The sequence below is a fragment of the Toxorhynchites rutilus genome, chromosome 2 (assembly GCF_029784135.1).
Source record: "Toxorhynchites rutilus septentrionalis strain SRP chromosome 2, ASM2978413v1, whole genome shotgun sequence".
In the NCBI taxonomy this organism is placed as follows: Eukaryota; Metazoa; Arthropoda; class Insecta; order Diptera; family Culicidae; genus Toxorhynchites; species Toxorhynchites rutilus.
This window is the reverse complement of record NC_073745.1, coordinates 119,830,045-119,849,595: the sequence shown is the minus strand read 5'-3', so window position 1 is coordinate 119,849,595 and position 19,551 is coordinate 119,830,045. Positions and strand designations below refer to the sequence as shown.

The 19,551-nt window shown below is 42.5% G+C and overlaps 1 protein-coding gene across 9 annotated transcripts in view; it reads left to right on the top strand.

Moving 5' to 3' along the window:
* The first annotated feature begins 13,902 nt into the window (after nt 1-13,902).
* The window catches only part of LOC129768148 (nyctalopin-like), a 324,518-nt gene continuing 318,869 nt past the window's right edge, over nt 13,903-19,551 (top strand). For 7 of the 9 annotated variants that reach the window (XM_055769594.1, XM_055769596.1, XM_055769595.1 and 4 more), the window contains exon 1: nt 13,903-14,972. The gene's annotated coding sequence lies outside the window, so the exon portion shown is untranslated. Of the gene's footprint in view, nt 14,977-19,551 lie in introns of all 9 variants that reach the window. The other 2 variants (XM_055769590.1, XM_055769593.1) reach the window with 1 other exon arrangement.

The window sequence follows — 19,551 nt, the reverse complement described above, 5'->3', positions numbered from 1 at the left end:
GAATGGTTTACATCTGATAATCTTGCAGTTGATCTTTGTGCGTCTTCATATTCAGATGATTTTTTCTGTCTTACTGCTTTGTATTCGGTAAATAAACTGTTCTGTGAATTGGAACAAGAACTCTTTCCGGTTTATTTGGCATATACAGTGTAAACCTGCACCTGACCTATGACGGAAATAATTGTTCATCAACTGTTCTATTTTAGTCAATAGCGAGCCTGACTATTTTCAATGCAGATGTACCATATCTACGAAACCGAGGCGAATTTATTTGTTTGTGGGTGTTAGGTCCTTCCCAACAACTTGAGATGAGCTACGTTCCTATGAATGATCCATTGAGATTCCTTCGACTGTAACGTGACATCCGATCCTGTACGATTCAATATTCTCCATTCATTCTGGGCTAAAAGTTGATGCCAGCTTATTGTCCTTCATCATCCTTTTTAGGTATGGTTAGGTTGGGTATGAATCTACCCACGTATGTCACTAGTTCTAAAAAAAACTACGTAGTTCGGCTGTTGAGAGAGGAGGACGAAATTGCTGAATTGTTCGTACTCGGTTTTGCGTTGGCTTGATTTCGTGTACTGATAGCTCATGCCCGAGAAATTGTAGGCTAGTAACATTGTACTGACATTGTTGGTGGTTAAGCAATACTTCATGTTATTCTAAAGATCGAGGAGAACTTTCAATCTCGCGGAATGTTCTTCACTCGATCTTCCATAAACCATCAAATCATCCAGATACACTACTACTCCATCTAAACCAGCGACAATAGTTTCCATGACCTTTTGGAATAGTTCAGAAGCTGAACAGAAACCAAACATTAATCTCTTATATCTACAAATGAAATAAAACCCACGATTAGTGTTAACTGTATTTATTTTACGTATCTCCAACAATGTATTACGTTCTTTAACTGAACAGTCCGTACTTTGTTAAAAATGTAGTTATTTCTCGTGGTCGCTCGGAAATTTCGATTTGATGATACGCATCTTTGATGTCAAGTTCGGAAAAACGAATCGCACCATGTATCCCTCCTAGCAATTCGTCAATCACTGGCAAAGGATGTTTCTCACGAAGAATCCCCCGATTTGCCCGACGCATGTACACACACAATTGCACCTCTCCCGAATCTTTCAACACAGGTACCAAAGGTGAGACCCAGGCCGATGGTTTTGTAACTCTTTCAAGTATGTCCTGCTCTAATAGTGTTTGTAGTCTTTTTTTCAATTAATCCTTCTAAAGCGGTTGTTGCTCTGCGATACGACTGTTGAACAGATTTGGAAACGTATTAGAAGTTTCAGCAACTGACGCGATATCAAACCCGATCTTAAGAACCTGTAGTTCTTGAGCTGCCCCAAAGAGACATTGATGATTACCATCAACGACGTAGATTTTTGCATGTGCTTCATTTGAACCAGCCAAAATTTTTACTCTGAATGTACCGACAAGCTTCACTGCAGTATCTGATGCATAAGCTTTTAAAACTCGATCCGGTTGACCTTGATCCGTTACGTGTACCCCCGCTTCTTTCATCTGATTCCATGTTTCCAGCGAAATGATATTCGCTTCAGCACCCGAGTCAATAACCATCCGAATTCGAACTCCTCCTACCTTGAAGTGAAATTCGTTGCTCCCCATAGCATAGTACACATACCCATCTTCCCGATCCATTTGTTTCTCTTTCTCGTTTCCTCTGTTACTGCACGAATGCATTTAGCTGGCCTGCCGTGATACTCATTTCCGAAATAATCACTTTTGGAGTCAGGTTTACGCTTATACGATCCAGTCGGTCTAACCTGATTATTTTGACTGAAACGAAAACACATCTTCGAAAAATGGCCGTAAGACTGAGATTTGTAGCACTGTGCCTCCCTAGGCGGGCACCATTTGCTAGCCTTCAAATGACCCAGACGCCCACAAGCAAAACAAGACATAACTGTTCCCTGATTCATTGTAACCTTCTTCGTCAAAAATCTTGGTTTGAATCGAACTGATGGGTCTTCCACTCTTTGAACCGTAGTCTCGTTCGTATATCCGCTCGTTTTACTCATTTGCATTGATTTTGTTTTAGTGTCAGCCATAGAAGTTCCAAGAGCTATGATCTCGCTCAAAGATCTACGATTCTTCTTCAAAATTTCAACTCGCAACGGCTCAGAACTACATTTTTCAGTGATTTGATCTACAATCATTTCTTCAAAATTGGTTCCAGAAAATCCACAGCGTTTTGCCTGAATCCTCAAGCGTAAAGCAATATCTGACAATCGTTCCAATGGTTTCTGAGTCATTTGTCTAAAAAAGTAACGTTCGTATGCTATCATTCGTTTGGGTTCGGAATGATCATTTAATGCATTAATAGCTACATCATAGTGAGGCGGTTCAACAACGACCAATGGAACCCGCTTTGCATCCGGCAAATTTTCGTATAGCTCTTGTTGATCTGAACCTTCCAGATATAACTGCTTTGCACGTTTGTCGGATTGATCCACGACGCCAGAAGCACTGAAATAACTTTCCAGTTGCCTCAATAGTGAGAGTCATTTGATTATCTAAAATTCCCAAGCAGTCGAAATTGTTGAGATTGCCAACGAAGCAACACGATTACAAGAAGCATGCCATGATAATTTAATGCTCTGTAGTTTGTCGAAATATATATTTCTTGTTTGATCGTTCACTAGTTTAGTCGCATTTTATTTTCACTCCCTTCCAAGTGGTTATGGGTCATTCTTCGGCATAAGCTTCGAGTAACCGGTCATGTGCTGTGAGCGTCTCCGTTAAAGCATTGTTTTCGATTACCGTTGGCTGTTATTTTTTTTTTATCGCCCGGGTGTGCTTTTTTCGCGCGTTTTCGAACTGTTCGAGATATCGTAAAACGCAGTGTGAACTCGGAATTAGTGAGAAAAGCAGAATCATCAAAGCCTGGCAAGGCCAGCCGGCTTTCAGTTTTCGCCGATTTGTCGCCATCGCAATCGAAGTCGGACATCGGTGCTCAGTTGCACGCACACAATACCAGCGCGATTCGCTGTTCACTTACAGCAGTGTGAAGGAGAGCATCACTTCTTAGTGGTGTGTGATAGTGCCGAGCGCTCAAGCGCTCCGATTGAGAAGCAAGCAGCGGTTGCCAGTTCATCAGCACTGGGTGCATTGTGATTAGAGGTACCAAATACGGAATGGCAGAAGGAGGGGGAGGATCTCCAGATATGGAGATCTCTGATGATGACTCCCCTCTGGTTGAAAAAACAAATAAAGGAACAGCGAAGACACTTAAACGCGTTCCTACATCAGAGGATGTTTCGTCCGGGGACGAGTCTGCTAACTCTAGCAAGCCCCCCTCTAAAAAACCTGCAAATATCTCCTCTCCAACCCCCCTCGCTCCTACCCCAGCTCAGATTTCGCCTCCCCATCCTGTTGTCCCCGATCCCCTTCAATCCTCGTCATCTCCTTCTCCTCCTGTTGTCTTCTCTCCACGTGTCAAGGTCTATCCTGAAGATGCACCTGGAACTGGTCCGTGGGTTGTTTTCTTCAGGCCTAAGCCAAACGGAAAAGCACTTAATGTTATTCAGATCATGAAAGATCTGGCAAGATACTCCTCCGTGACAGAAATTACGAAGGTTAGACCGACCAAACTGCGTGTTGTCGTGGCTGATCGGAAAGACGCAAACGGTATTGTCGTCGACCAGAGGTTTACCCTGGAATATCGTGTCTACGTGCCTTCCCATGACGTAGAAATCTCGGGGGTGATAACCGAAACGGGTCTGACGTGCAAATCAATTATGGAAGGAGATGGCAGATTTAAAAAGCTGCCTTTGATTAAGGTTAAAATCTTAGAATGCCGACAACTCGGCAAAGTCTCCCAGGAAGGGAAAGAATCGAAATTTACGCCGTCCGACTCGTTTAGAGTCACTTTTGCTGGCTCCGCCCTCCCTGACTACGTTATGGTGGACAAATTGAGGCTACCGCTGCGACTCTTCGTGCCAAAGCCCATGACTTGCCTGAAATGCAAGTCAGTTGGTCACACAGCAGCTTACTGCGCCAACAAGGAGCGCTGTGCCACTTGCGGAGAGCAACATGTGGACAAATCCTGCAGTGCGATTGAGCAAAAGTGTCCATATTGCGGAGGAAATCCGCACGTGCTCTCGGCTTGTGAAACTTACAAGAGTCGCTGGGAGAAGCAGAAGCGCTCTTTAAAGGAACGCTCGAAGCGCACTTTTGCGGAAATTTTGAAGGGCGCTTCTCCATTGGCCCAACAGCAACAACCTTTAACCGCAAACAATGTCTTCGCTTCGCTGCCAGTTGACGAAATGGAAGCGGATACAGCTAACGAGGGAACACCGTACATCTTCCAAGGGAATCCCCGGCGCAAAAATGTGACCACTCCCAAAGTTCAAGGACAAGCCCCTCCGGTTATACCCTCTGTTAGCATGCCTAAAAAATCGAGTGCAGCGGACAAGCAAAATCAGGTTCCTCCTGGCTTCCGTGGGAATAATTCACCTTCGAACGACCCAGCACTCGAAGGGACATCAAAAACCCCAACTGTCCCTATTTTACCGACCAGTTCAACTTCCCAATCGGGATTTATAAAGTTGACTGACCTTGTGGCTCAAATCTTCACATGCTTTAATGTTTCCGACTCCATCAGAACCATTGTCATATCAATGCTTCCAGTATTAAAGACAATTTTGCAACAATTGATGCAAACATGGCCCCTCCTTGCAATGATTATCTCTCTTGATGTCTAATTCAAATAGAGAGGTCGGAGATATCACTGTTTTACAGTGGAATTGTCGTAGTCTTATCCCTAAATTGGATACATTCAAATTTTTAATTCATAACTTCAATTGTGATGTTTTTGCTCTGTCCGAAACTTGGCTTTCTTCGCGAGATGATCTCTCTTTCCACGATTTTAATATTATACGCTTGGACCGTGATGACAGATACGGAGGGGTGCTATTGGGGATCAATAAGTGCCACTCATTTTTTCGAATTGACCTTCCACCTATTGGAGGGATTGAAGCTGTTGCTTGTCATGCAAACATCAGAGGAAAAGACCTCTGTATTGTCAGCTTGTATTGGCCTCCGAGAGCTGCGGTTAGCCGCAAGCAACTTGTTGACATGTGCTCACTCCTTCCTGAGCCACGATTGATCTTGGGAGACTTCAATTCTCACGGAACTGCCTGGGGGGAACAGTACGACGACAATCGTTCACTGTTGATATATGATCTTTGTAACAGCTTCAATATGACACTTTTGAACACTGGGGAAACAACACGTGTACCTAAACCTCCTGCTAACCCAAGTGCTCTTGACCTCTCGCTTTGCTCGAATTCACTATCGTTAGATTGCAAGTGGAATGTAATCCAGGACCCCAACGGTAGTGATCACTTGCCAATCAAAATTTCCATCACCATTGGGTCGAATTTTTCTGAATCTATAAACATGGCATATGACCTCACAAGACACATTGACTGGAAAAAATATGCGGACGCGATTGCTCTAGCCATCAATTCCAGAGATGGTTTACCTCCATTGGAGGAGTATAACTTCCTTTCTCGTTTGATCTATGACAGCGCGGTTCGCGCTCAAACGAAACCCATCCCAGGCTCCACTATTCGTCGAAGGCCTCCCAATCCATGGTGGGATAGCCAATGTTCCAAGCTTTATCAGGATAAATCGAACGCATTCAAAGCTTTTCGGAATCGTGGAACCCCTGAAAATTTTCAGACGTATTTGGACCTTGAAAATCAATTTAAAAACTTGATCAAAGGGAAAAAACGTGCTTATTGGCGAAATTTCGTGGGAGGTTTGTCACGAGAAACGTCAATGAAAAAATTATGGAAAGTGGCTCGAAACATGAGAAATCGCTCTTCATCCAATGAAAGCGAGGAATATTCACATCGATGGATTTTGAATTTTGCACGGAAGGTTTGTCCTGATTCCGCTCCTGTGCAAAAAATTGTTCGAGATATACCACAAGATAGGTGCGATCTTGATTCCGAGTTTTCGATGGTAGAATTCTCTCTTGCTCTGCTTTCATGTAACAATTCTGCTCCGGGATCGGATAGAATTAAGTTCAACTTGCTGAAAAACCTCCCTGATGTGGCGAAACATCGCTTGTTGAATTTATTCAATCGGTTTCTGGAGAATAATATTGTTCCAGATGATTGGAGACAAGTACGAGTTATAGCTATTCAAAAACCCGGAAAACCCGCGTCCGACTTCAATTCGTACCGCCCAATAGCAATGCTGTCTTGTATACGGAAATTGTTGGAGAAAATGATCTTGTTTAGCCTTGATCGATGGGTTGAAACGAATGGCCTACTCTCAGATACACAATATGGGTTCCGCAGGGGCAAGGGGACGAATGATTGTCTTGCGTTGCTTTCTTCAGAAATTCAAATGGCTTACGCCGGAAAAAAACAAATGGCTTCAGTATTCTTGGACATAAAGGGGGCCTTTGATTCTGTTTCAATAGAGGTTTTGACAGACAAATTACACTCTCGGGGTCTGCCGCCTCTATTGAATAATATGTTATATAACTTGCTTTGTGAGAAGCATTTGAACTTTTCTCACGGAGATTCGGCAGTAAGTCGGGTCTCTTACATGGGCCTCCCCCAGGGCTCATGTTTAAGCCCCCTTTTGTACAACTTCTATGTAAGCGACATCGACAATTGCCTTACACAAAATTGCAACCTAAGACAACTTGCAGATGATGGAGTGGTCTCTGTCGTAGGATCAACAGAATCCGACCTACAAGAACCCTTACAAGATACTTTGAACAATTTTTCAACCTGGGCCATTGGGCTAGGGATCGAATTCTCCACGGAGAAAACAGAGATGGTGGTTTTTTCTAGGAAGCATAGACCAGCAAAACCAAAGCTTCAACTTTTGGGTAAACCGATCACTCATGCTATGTCATTCAAGTATCTTGGGGTCTGGTTCGACTCCAAATGTACTTGGGGGGCCCATATTAGGTATCTGAGTAAAAAATGCCAACAAAGAATAAATTTTCTCCGTACAATTACCGGCACCTGGTGGGGAGCCCATCCCGAAGATCTTATAATGTTGTATAGAACAACTATTCTCTCAGTGATGGAGTATGGCAGTTTCTGTTTTCAATCAGCTGCCAAAACACACTTAATTAAACTCGAGCGAATTCAGTATCTTTGTCTCCGTATTGCGTTGGGATGTATGCCCTCAACGCATACCATGAGTCTCGAGGTTTTGGCAGGCCTACTCCCACTAAAAGATCGCTTCAATTTATTATCTCTTCGGTTCTTCATCCGGTGTAAGGTCATGAACCTATTGGTGATCGGAAATTTTGAGCGGCTGATCGAGCTAAATTTTCACTCCGGATTCATGAGTTCATATCATGAATTCATCTCCATGCAGGTTGATTCTTCTTCGTATATTCCCAACCGTGTTTGTTTCCCTGACTACATCAATTCCTCTGTGCATTTTGATCTGTCCATGAAGCAAGATATCCATGGATATTCAGATTACCAACGATCGAGGATCGCTCCAACGATCTTCGATGAAAAATATAGGGGTATCAATTGTGATAATATGTACTTTACTGATGGGTCCACTATAAATGAGTCCACAGGATTTGGAGTGTTCAACGAATTTTTTAGCACCTCACACAGTCTTCAGAATCCTTGCTCAGTGTATATTGCTGAATTGGCAGCAATTCATTGGGCGCTGGACAGCGTCGCCTCACGACCTGTTGAACACTATTACATTGTAACGGATAGTCTTAGCTCTGTCGAAGCTATCCGTTCAGTGAGGCCGGAAAAGCACTCGCCGTACTTCCTTGAGAGAATACGAAAAATTTTGAGTGCTTTATCCAGACGCTGTTATGTCATTACCTTTGTGTGGGTCCCTTCTCATTGCTCAATTCCGGGTAATGAGAGGGCTGACTCATTAGCAAAGGTAGGTGCGATTGAAGGCGATATTTATCAGCGTCAAATCGCCTTCAATGAATTTTACTCTTTAGTCCGTAAAAATACCATCGCTAACTGGCAACGCAAATGGAACGAAGATGAATTGGGCCGGTGGCTTCACTCGATTATCCCTAAGGTTAGCCTCAAACCATGGTTCAAAAGTCTGGACTTGAGTCGGGACTTTATTCGCACCTTCTCCCGACTCATGTCCAATCACTGTTCGTTAGACGCGCTACTCTTTCGTTTCAATCTGGCCGGCAGCAATATCTGCGTTTGTGGCCGAGGTTACCACGACATCGAACACGTTGTTTGGTCGTGTGAGGTGTATCTTGTTGCCAGATCGAATTTAGAGAACTCCCTTCGGGCTAGAGGAAGGCAGCCCAATGTGCCGGTGAGAGATGTGTTGGCTCGGTTAGACCTTGATTACATGTCCCAAATATATGTTTTCCTTAAATCTATCGATGTTCGTGTGTGATTATCCTTATATCCTTATACCCTCCATTTCTTCCTTTGTGAGTAATTGGTCCGCTTGCTATAAACAGAAGAATGAAATGTAAATTCACAACTGATGTACGAATAGATTTAAGAATTGAGTGTGTGTGATTATCAACATTGTAATAATTTCCTTATACCCCATCCTTTTCCTGAGAAAATGTCACCCTTTTAATCTCGAGTCCACCACGAGTAATCGGTTTCCCACATTACTAACCATAGATTTAAGAAAATTGTTCATATATATAGTTTTAAAAATATATTTAAGATTTCGGCTCCTTTAAACTTATGTAACTGAGCCTGTAAAAATAAACGAATTTATAAAAAAAAAAAAAAGTGGTTATGGGCCCAGAACTAGGTGCCTAGCAACGATAATCAACATCCGTGAATTTTTTTTCCTGAAGCGAAGCCGAAATGGAGAAGATCCAGTTTCCGAAGCTAAATGGAGAAAATTACAGCAGCTGGAAGTTCAGTACCGAGCTGCTGCTGATCCGGGAGAATTTGTGGAAGTTCGTCACCCAAGCGAGACCAGCCGATCAAGCTGCGACGACGGCGGATCCGGGAAACGCTGCTGAGTTGGAAGATTGGGACTACGGGGACCAGCGAGCACGAGCGACGATCGGGCTCTTGATGGAGAGCAACCAGCATGGCCTCATCAAGCAGACGATGACCGCTCGTGAAGCCTGGAAAAAGCTTGGGGACCATTTTGAGAAGCCAACCCAAAGTGTCCTTATTGCGAAACCTGATTACGAAACGGTACAGTGAGGGCGAGGACATGGAGAAGCACGTCGTCGGAATGGAAGAAATCTTCGAGCGTCTCTCCTTGGCGGACCTGAAACTGGACGAAAAGCTGCAGGTGGCGATTGTGTTGAGTAGCCTCCCGAAATCTTTCAACACGTTGACGACGGCCCTCGAGAGCAGGGCGGACGACGAGCTCACTTTGGAGTTGGTGAAAAGGAAGCTCATCGACGAGGTAACGAAAATCGGTAGCTATGGCAACGAGACCGGTTTGCGGGCAGGTTCTGGTAAGAAGCCACTTACTTGCCACTACTGCCAAAAACCGTGGCACAAACAGCGAGAGTGTCGGAAGTTGGCCAGTGACCGAGAAGAGGAGAACCGGAACGACCAGGAGAACCGGAAAACCCGCAAAACTTCGTCCAGGGCAAAGGCGGTTCGTGAAGATAGGAGCGAAGCCACCTTCATGGCCAGAGGAGCAGCTGAAGCAGCAGCCTGGGTCGTCGATTCCGGGGCGACATCGCACATGTGCGCCTAGAGGGATTTTTTCGTGGACCTGGATGAAAATGTGACCGAACAGGTGGTGCTCGCTGACGGCAAGACGACGGTTGCGAGGGGCAAAGGAACTTGTCGCATCGGTTGCTGCGATCTTGAAGGTAAAAATCTGACAGTTAATCTTACAGATACGTTGTACGTACCGAATCTCGAGTCGAATTTGATTTCGGTGCGGAAGTTGGTCGAGAAGAAAGGAACCGTCATCTTCGATGCCAAGGGCTGCACCATTCTGAAGGATGAAAGGGTTGCAGCAAACGCGGTCGTTTCTGGTGGGTTGTACGTCTTGAAGAACGCCCACAGAGCGACGAAGGTGGAAGAAAAACGCCACACCGCCCACTGTCAGCACACGTGGCACAGAAGGATGGGTCATCGTGACAACGACGCCTTGCAGGATTTGAAGAGGAAGAGCCTAGCGACAGGACTGCAAATCGAGGACTGTGGGCTGCGGATTCAGTGCGAGTGCTGTCTGGAAGGGAAATTTGCACGACTCCCGTTTCCCAAAGAAGCCAAGAAGAAATCGAAGCGCCCGTTGGATTTGGTCCATGTCGACGTGTGTGGGCCGATGAAAAATGTCACACAAGGTGGATGTCGCTACTATCTCACCGTGATTGACGACTATTCTCGCTACACGACGGTATATTTCCTACGTGAAAAATCCGATGCAGAGGACAAGCTGAAGGACTTCGTGATGGAGATGAAGACCACCTTTGGCCGCCGAAGATCATCCGATCGGACAACGGCGGTGAATTCAATAATCGAGCAATGGAAGACTTCTGCAGACGGGAAGGCATCCGGCAACAGTTTACCACACCGTACACCCCGCAGCAAAATGGTGTTGCGGAACGGAAAAATCGTTCTCTGAATGAGATGGCGAAGTGCATGCTGTTGGACGCGGACCTCCCGTTGCGATACTGGGCCGAAGCCGTGAATACTGCAAACTACCTCCAGAATCGGCTTCCTACCACGGCACTCCAGGTAACACCGTACGAGGCATGGTGGGACGAGAAACCGGATGTGAGCCATTTGTAGATTTTTGGCACCAAGGCATTTGTGTGGGTTCCCAAACAGAACAGATCGAAGTTTGATTCGAAGGCGGTGAAGATGACGTTCGTGGGCTATTCATCGCAACAGAAGGCGTACCGATTCCTGGACCTGATGACTGGCACCATTGTGAACAGCAGAGATGCACGATTTCTGACGATGGGCAACACCGGTCAGGATGAAGCGTCAGAAAATAGAAATATCATCGAATGCTCGATCGGTGAACATGCTTTCCCGAAGACTAATAATTTTCCTATCGTTGCAGGGGACGTTCATGGTGAGCAACCGGAGATTGAGGAGGAGTCTGATTCCGACGAAGAGGATGATCAAAACGAGACGATCGATCCATACGTTGATTGCGATGCCACGCTCACCGATGGCAACGACGAGAATGAACGTCCCCCCAACGCACCAATTGAACCTGTGGCTCCAAGAACGTCCAGCCGGACGACGAAGGGAGTCCCACCTCAAAGATATGGCGAAACAGGCCAGATTGCCATTCAGCAAACCGCTGAGCCACGGACCGTCCAGAGCGAGAGCAGTGGAAGAAAGCAATGGACGAGGAGTTTGCTTCTCTGCAGGAGAACAAAACTTGGGAAATCGTCCAGTTGCCCTCCAACCGGAAACCGCTGGGCTGCCGCTGGATTTTCAAGAAAAAGCTGGATGAGCATGGCAACGTAGCAAGGTACAAGGCGCGTCTCGTGGCGAAAGGCTTCAGTCAGAAGTTTGGAACTGACTACGATGAAGTCTACGCACCCGTAGCCAAACACACGACATTTCGGGCACTTCTGGCGGTAGCTGCCCAGAGGATGATGGATGTGAAGCACATCGACATCAAAACGGCGTACCTGTATGGAGAAATCAGCGAAGAAATCTTCATGCAGCAACCCCCCGGATACGAAACCGGAAATCGAAGCGAAGTTTGCAGCTTAAGGAGGAGTTTGTATGGACTCAAGCAAGCCGGACGGGTTTGGAACAGAACCATCACCGAAGTCCTGATGCAGCTGGGATACAAGCCAACGGAAGCTGACAACTGTCTTTTCGTGAGGAACGTTGACGGAGAGCTTTCGTTTATTTTGCTCTACGTCGACGATATGCTAATCGTATCATTTGGAGATGACGAATACAGGCGAGTTTGCTCTTTCCTGGGGAAGAAATTCAAGATTTCCTGCCTTGGCAATGTGAAAAACTACCTTGGGATCCAGGTGGAACGGAACGTGAACGGAGATTTTCTGCTGTCGCAAGAAGGCTACATCAATCGGATCGTGGCTCGATTTAGTATGGAACAAGCGAAACCTTCACCGATACCGATGGATCCTGGTTACCCCAACATCACGCAAAAGGAGGAGAAAATGCCGAACAGTGAGAAGCACCAAAGCCTTGTCGGTGCTTTGCTCTATGTTGCTGTTTGTACCAGACCAGACTTGGCGATCACCGCGTCCATTCTCGGGCGCAGAGTAAGCAAGCCGACGGAAACCGACTGGCCGCTACCAAGGGTGACGCTGGAGAGACTACGATCATCAATTGGCCTGCAACAGATCGTGATTGAGGAGGAGTGTTGAGATTGCCAACGAAGCAACACGATTACAAGAAGCATGCCATGATAATTTAATGCTCTGTAGTTTGTCGAAATATATCTTTCTTGTTTGATCGTTCACTAGTTTAGTCGCATTTTATTTTCACTCCCTTCCAAGTGAAATGACTGCTCTTGGGCAATATAGGTATAACACATATGTATGTACCGGAAATGAAAGAGCGGGAGATAACTGCAACTACTAAACTTCGATATAACGTACATTTCACTTTCAAAATTGTACGTTGTATCGAATTGTACGTTATATCGAAGGATAATAAAGTACTCACAAACATAGTCTATAATACATTATTGTGTTGCTGTTTAAGTTAAGTTAATGAACAACTTCAATCAGAAGACGAAGCCAGCCTTTCTCGTGATGTTTCCCTTCGTATTGTTGGTTAAAGCTTGATTCATTTAGAACCCGGAATCACAAAACCAGCTGTATTTCGGGATTGATTGAAGGTACAAAACTTGTTTTAGCATCACAATACAGATAATTCATTGTTCTATCAGAAAAAAAATAATGATTTTTTTTTCCTTTACACTTTGGAAATGTGTACGTTATATCGAGTGACGTTATATCGAGGGTACGTTATAACGAGGGTACGTTATATCGAAGTTTCCCTGTATTAATAATCGCGTTTATATGTCGTACAAAAAGTCACAACATTCTAAAAAATATGCGCCATTATATACATACAGATCGGACTCGATTATATATAGTCGACCATTTTTTTTCAACAATTATTTTCAAATCCTATACACAATCGAATCTCAATAAAACAATTTTTTCATTAATGTATGAATGTCAAACATTAATAGAAAAATAGCTTTTTTGTTATTCGATTATGTATTGGATTCGAAAATTAACGTTGAAATTTCGAAATTTCGATTATATATAATCGAGTCCGACCTGTAGTTGTTTTTCTAATTGAAATTTAAAAGCAGTCAAAATGACTTCCTTGGGCAATCTAGTGTTAAAAAACATAAAAGGGTAGATAGCTATAAACAAACCTATCCCTGTTTTTCGGAAGCAAAAGTAGTGAATCCCCTGTTTACATGTGTTTTATTTTTGATTTTTAAATCATCCGTTATCGTTCCTTATCCTGTTGCATACCATCCTTCCAAAATCGCTCAGACATGCAAAAGCGTGTTCACGGCCGGGTATGGGCAGCGAGAAACGGAGAGAAAAAAAATGCTGAACAGCATAAATATGCCATCACCCGAGCGATACCCGCTGTGAGCATACCGCACATAACATACACCCGTAAAATATGCTGTGCGAGAGCATAAAGGACACCGACTGGGCAACGATGATGACGACGACGACGACGATAGCGACGGACGGGAGAGCGACACGAGAATCTAGTTTTCTCCCGCTCTCTCTCGATGTTGCCGATGATGTTGGTGAGAATTGAGCAACGGTGGGGTTTGAAATCGCGCCTCGCAGCATAATGTTGCGCTTCATTCCGAACGCCTCCCAGATCTCGGGTTTGAGCATGGAAATATCCGTTCGGATCTGTCGTCGCGCTTCGAGTGCTCCTCAGTAGTCTGGTTGCCATCGAAGGCAAAGCGTGTGCGGCCTCGAGTTCGAGTGTGAAGTGATGATTGCTTCTGATTCAGTGCTTTCGATGTTGACGAAGACGTAACTTTCGCCGAAAAATCGATCGAGCTGAAGGTGCGAATTTCGATGTGAGTGCGCGAATTGAAGTCCGGAAGTCCTAGCGGCCTTCTTTTGCAAGATATATATTACGGAAGTGATCGGGGGAAAAATCCTCAGATGGGAAAAAATAAAGAGCTAGATTTTCTGTGAGTAGTGTCCGCGAGGCGCACTTGGAGTGGTAATGTGATAGCGGAGACCGGACCGGGCAAAAGACGACGGCCAAGTGATTTGTTGATTGTGATTCTGGTAAACATGCTCGGGGAATGTGGAACGTGAATGATTCGGGTACTATTTTTCCTTCTGCGTTGTTTGCTTTTGGTCGGAAAAAGTTCGTTTTTTGTGCAATCAGTCTGAATGGCAGTGAAGAAGAGGATGCCGGTGGAAAAAAGAATTTCCCTCCGTGGGGCTTAGTTCTTGATGATGGTCGATTGAGATGCGATTCAGTGGTAACCTAGAACGGAAGAAATGGAAGAATAAAAAACTGAACGAGTGTCGTATATCGAGAAATTGAATTTTTATGACCGTCGTCCCGCATGCATTCGAAAAGTGTGTCAACCGAAGTTCATCATATTGGTCTCTATTCGGAACAGAGAACAGAATAAAGTCATCCGGAGAGTCGAAGGCGGCTCGCAGAATAATGGATCCTATTCTGGGAAGAAAGTCAAACATAAAAAGTGAATCCCACATAAGTGAGTGAGCAAATGATATGTTTCGTTCTTTTTTTTCGGGGATTTGTTATGCTAATTTCATGTTTGAAAAATTTCACGATGCAATAAAGTTGAGTGGTAAAACCGAAATTGTGTGAAACAACAAAATACAACGCTGCCACACGTTTTACAATCCTCACGCGAGCCGAGTGAGGATCTAAATTGATTCGATTGTTCAAAGTGACTTTGAAGAGGCGGGAAGGAAATTTATGCTGAACAACAAATTGAAAGCGGAAATTAAAGATGCAACCCAAGTGAAGCCAGTAAGTGAGTGTTTATCAAAATATTAAATCTCATATATTATTCAAACACTTGAGTATACGGTGCTTTTCGAACGCAACTGCCGTCGCTGCTGCTTTTGTGCTCTTTGTGTCAGTTCCTTGCGTTCCTTCTTGAGCCTGAAAGACGGACTGCTGATGAGCGCTGGGAATCGTGTCATTGCTCCGAGGGCAGCCGTAATCGCATGTGAGTGGATGAGGCGAGATATGGAAGTGTGATTTATGGGAGCAACGGTGATGGTGCACTGGGATTACAGACACGTCGATAGAGGAGTTTACTGCCAATTTGTTTTCCTTATGTCTTCATCGTGAGTTAAAGGCTACGAATGAAAAATGTACCCCAGCTGTTACCGCTTGCATAATAATGTGACGTGGCGATTAGATTGCCAAATCTTACCGTATACTGACGGGTTGTGATTTGATTACTTTCGAGAGTAGATAAATACGATAAATCGCATTTTAGCGCTATAAATATTTGTTGACTTACCTGTGCATTAGTGCTCTGATGCTATCTTTACTTGTTATCTTTATTTACTTGTACTTAGTTTAGTTTTATTTACTTTTTTATTTTGGAGCAGGGAAAATCCCATTTTAGTATGCTATAATTTTTTTTCTAAAGTGGGCAAAAAAACTTGTTTATTTTGCGTCAACAGAATAAAATACTCCAAATGACACAATCTTAATCCTAGCAAAGAAACAGCTTATTCTATCTTAACACTAAACACTAGTTTACAAAACAAATAACAATATAACAAACTACAATACATAATGTTTAAATCTAAATGATCGTTCCGGGAGTACTTGGAAACCGTATATTTCACTCTTTTTACTATCGAGCAATTTCAAATTGAATCGACAAATGACAAAACATGAGTATTTTTGATTCGAATGAAAGTTTATATTTTGTTTGGGTTGGAGGAAATATGAGTTTTCCACAGCAACTGGAAATTTTTTGACTCAAGTGTAACTTTTGAAAAGCGCTTATTGATTTTAGTAAAATGAATCCTTGATAATTTATATCTCAAAAACTATGAGTCATACCGAAATAGCGTCTTAGGAAGAGTTATAGTATATTGATGTCGAAACGTGAAAACAGTATACACTGAGAAAAAAATTAGTACTCTTTTTTTATTTACAAAAAAAACTTTAATTTGTGATATCTAAGTAAATATTTTTTAATTTTTTTTAATTTTTTTCATATAAAATAGAAGTCATGAAGAAAATTTAAAATATAAGTCCAGGATGTTAACACTATTTTTGATGAACTTTGTGGAACATCGAATTTTTATGAATTTTCGAAACTTCGAATTTTTCTTTGTTAACAATCATTTCAAGCCACAAATTATGAATCCTGATGTAATTTAAAATTGCAGCCATTCTCAAGATATTAAAAAAAATATTTTTGATTCATTGTTTTTTTCATAGTAAATAGGCTCTTTTAAGATGTTTGTCGTGTTATATCGTCATGATCATGATATTTTATGAATTTACTTATAATTTTCAACAACTTTTCCAAATACAACATTATGGTAAAAATATATGTTTTAGAGTTACCCATGACGAATTTCATGCCAACTCGACTGGTCGTTGGCAGCACCATCTCAGATAGCATCGAAACGTTGTGGTTGTAAACACGTGGGCCTTTTACACAACTTTGCATACTTGAAATATTCAAAAAAAAATTAGACTTCTTTTTTAAGAGAGCCAAAAATGTTTCTTGATTTTTTACAAAAAACTATAACTCAAAACCTATAATACCTACAAAATTCGGGTCAAAAGATGAAATGTGGAAAATCGTTTAAATTTTCATAAAAAATACCAAATTTTTTTTGAAAAAATTAAAATTCATTTTTCTCAAAGACGTATTTTTTTTAAATTCTCAGAAATGCTCTATGCATAGCCCTTGCAATTTCCAACAAGTCGTCCATACATCGGAAGATGGGCACTTTTACATTTTTTTTGAGATGCAAAACTGTTCATGATTACTCAAAAATGCGCAAAAACTAATTTTGTATCACCCAGTAGTATTAATAAATCTTTCTTATGCCCAATTAAGATAATTTTCGTAGACAAGCATGATCAGTTTTCAGTAGAGGAAAAGGTCTGAAAAAATTGAAGAGAAATTAATATCAATTAGTTATGAAACGGATAGTAGTTTGGCCCGATACCGGATAACTTCAAGGCCTGATAGCTGATATTCAGCTTTTTATTTGCGAATACGAAACACTACATCAAGCGCATGAAGCGAATAAAGAATTACATTTTAGAAGAAATAAACACATCTATATATATAAAAATGGATTTCTGTCTGTCTGTCTGTCTGATTCTCATGGATTCGGAAACTACTGAACCGATCAACATGAAAATTGGTATGTAGGGGTTTTAGGGGCCGACGAAGGCTTTCGTGATAGTTCGAGACCCCTCCCCTCTCTCTAAGGGGTGGGGGCTGCCATACAAATTAAAAACAAAATTCTACATTACTCGGGAAATAATCAAGCAAATGAAACCAAATTAGGCATATTTAGGTTTTAGGGTGCAATAAATGTTTCTATGATAGTTACACTCTCCACCTCCCTCTTCAAGGGGGGCTGCCATACAAATGAAACACACATTTTCTGCATTACTCGAAAATTAATCAAGCAAATGAAATCAAATTAGGCATATGGAGGTTTTAGGGTGTAATAAATGTTTCTATGGTGGTTAGACTCTCCACCCTCCTCTCTAAGGGGGGCTGCCATACAAATGAAACTCAAATTTCTGCATTACTCGAGAATTAATTAAGCAAATGGACCCAAATTTTGCATGTGGGAATTTTAGGATGCAATAAATGATTAGGTGAGGCTACCATACAAATGAAACACAAATTTCTGCATTAATCGAGAATTAATCAAGAAAATGAAACCAAATTTGGCATGTGGAGGTTTTAGGGTGCAATGAATGTTTTTACGGTGGTTAAACACTCCACCCCCTCTCTAAGGGGGAGCTGCCATACAAATGAAAGACAAATTTCTGCATAATTCGAAAACTAATCAAGCAAATGTAGCCAAATTTGTCATACGAATGTTTTAGGGAACACTAAACGTTTACATGGTGAATAGACACTCCTCCCCTCTCTCTGAGAGAGGAGAAATGAAACTCAAATTTCTGCATTACTCGAGAATTAATCAAGCAAATGGAACCGAATTTTGCATGTGGAGGTTTTAGGGTGCAATACATGTTTATACGGTGGTTAGACACTCCACCCCCTCTCTAAGGGGGAGCTGCCATACAAAATTCAACGGGATCGATTAGAAGATTAATAAATGATCAGTTCTGCGATTGGACCCATGAACTTGCTCATAGTAGGAAAACGTGAATGTTTGAAGGTATTGATAACAAAAAACAAATTTTGGGCGGGACGAAGTTTGCCGGGTCAGCTAGTGTTTACATAAAAATAATGCACTATGAATAAATTTCCCGTTTCCGTGAATATCCTTTAATAGAGATTCAAGTTTTCTGAAAGGAATCTTTAACAGGGTTTTTCTTCTGATAAGGATTCAACTACTTAGGAAAAAATCAGAATTACTTAATTGCAACCTGTTTAGACCCGAGAATCATGTTATACTATTTAGGAGTTCTTGAAACGTAAACATTCTTGCCTGCAATGTTATTGGAGTACATAAATACCTTGCGACGAATCTTCTGAGAGTAACAGCTCATCGTCGTCTTTAAGACCTGTAAATGAAAGAGAAGAGCCGAAACGGAATCAAACTTTATACACGAAACTAACGGCACACCTTTCAGCACTGTTTCAACGAAGTGGCAAATGAGAATAATAGTTAAAGTCGCGTTCAGGAAAAAAAAAATCCCGTTGCTAACGCAATCGACGAAATGTGAAAACATTTGAGGGCCTTAGAATGCAAGGGGTGTAAGTGACTTGTTCGATTTCTCTTCATCAACTTTTTCTTTAGTTAATAACTCAACTGCAAAAAAGTTCCAATTTAAGTTCGCTATAGAATTCGATAGATGAGGTTCTGACCTATCTTCCAAATTGTCAAAATGTATTTGCAGCTAAGTTATGACCAAGGCGCCTAGAAGAATATTTTAAGGTGAGGCCGTTTCGACACTGAGTTGGTTAGGGGAGCGGTATATGAAAACAGTACGGAAGAAAGCAGAAGGGGAATTATTTGCCAGTAGCGTGAAAGAGATAGACTGATCACGAGCGAGCTTCGGCACTAGCGTATTGTGTTTTGTTTACAAACAAAACACAGTAGTACTTCCAAGATGGCTGAAGAGTGGTTTTAGCAAGTTGGCCCACCTTAGGATATACTTCTAGGCGCCTTGGTTATGACCAGAAGAGAGAGTCGATGTAGAGAAATCGATCAAATCACTTACACCCCTTTCATTCTAAGCCCCTCATTTAGAATCGATCGCAATCACGATCCTTACATTCGGTGGTCATTAAAATCTAAGCAGTCAATCCTTGCCCTTGGATTGTTAGGGTTTAACTTTTAGTTCCTTGCAGTAGTATTACAGCGAAGACTGTTCTCTGAATTTGGGCTGGTTTACGATGCAAAGCGTAATC